Source organism: Elaeis guineensis, chromosome 8 (assembly GCF_000442705.2).
Source record: "Elaeis guineensis isolate ETL-2024a chromosome 8, EG11, whole genome shotgun sequence".
NCBI classification, from domain to species: domain Eukaryota; kingdom Viridiplantae; phylum Streptophyta; class Magnoliopsida; order Arecales; family Arecaceae; genus Elaeis; species Elaeis guineensis.
The window spans coordinates 87,501,121-87,501,947 of NC_026000.2; the positions used below are offsets into that span (position 1 = coordinate 87,501,121).

The 827-nt window shown below is 37.0% G+C and overlaps 1 non-coding gene across 1 annotated transcript; it reads right to left on the reverse strand.

Moving 5' to 3' along the window:
* Positions 1 to 490: 490 nt before the first annotated feature.
* On the reverse strand, positions 491 to 596 carry LOC140851295 (small nucleolar RNA R71). Its single transcript, XR_012134047.1, has one exon. It is a non-coding gene; the product is annotated as a small nucleolar RNA R71 (small nucleolar RNA).
* Between the last annotated feature and the right edge of the window lie 231 nt (positions 597 to 827).

Genomic DNA, 827 nt, shown 5'->3' on the forward strand with positions numbered 1-827 from the left:
AGTATAATTGTAAGGTGTATGCTTGGCCGTAGATCATTACGACCAGAAATCCAACCTTTTGATCCAGAAATAGAAAGAACCTTTAGAGCCAACAGACTTAAAAATATGGACCGAAATCAGGAGAATGATCCACCCAAGCAATTGAAAGAGTACTTTACTCCTTCCACATATACCTACTCTCCTTGTATTCAAGTGCCCCCTGTGGAGGCCACTCAATATGAAATTAAGTCCAGTATAATCCAAATGTTACCTTCATTTTATGGACTTAGTAATGAGGACCCTTATAAACATCTTGAAGAATTTCTTGAGATATGCTCAACTGTCAAAATTCACAACTTCTCTGATGATGCTCTTAGGTTAAAATTATTCCCTTTCTCACCTAAGGACAAAGCCAAATACTGGCTACATACTTTGGATTCTATGACTATATCAACTTGGGACCAGCTGCAAGGAGTTTCTTAAGAAATATTTTCCTATAGGAAAAAATAATCAAATAAGGAAAGCCATAACTAGTTTCTCCCAATTAGATAGAGAAATGTTTCATGAAACATGGGAGAGATTAAAGGACCTTATTAGAAAATGTCCCCACCATGCTGTAGCCAAGTGGCAATTAATCCAATGTTTTTATGATGGGCTATCTGAAAGACATCGACAAATGGTCGATGCATCATGCGGTGGGACATTCATGCTGAAAAGTGAGGATGAGGCATGGCAACTGTTTGAAATTTTAAGTAAAAATTCATTACATCATATGTCTGCCTCTATTAGAGATAAACCCATGTTAAACCCAAAGAGAGGTGGAATATATGAAGTAGGAAATGCCATAG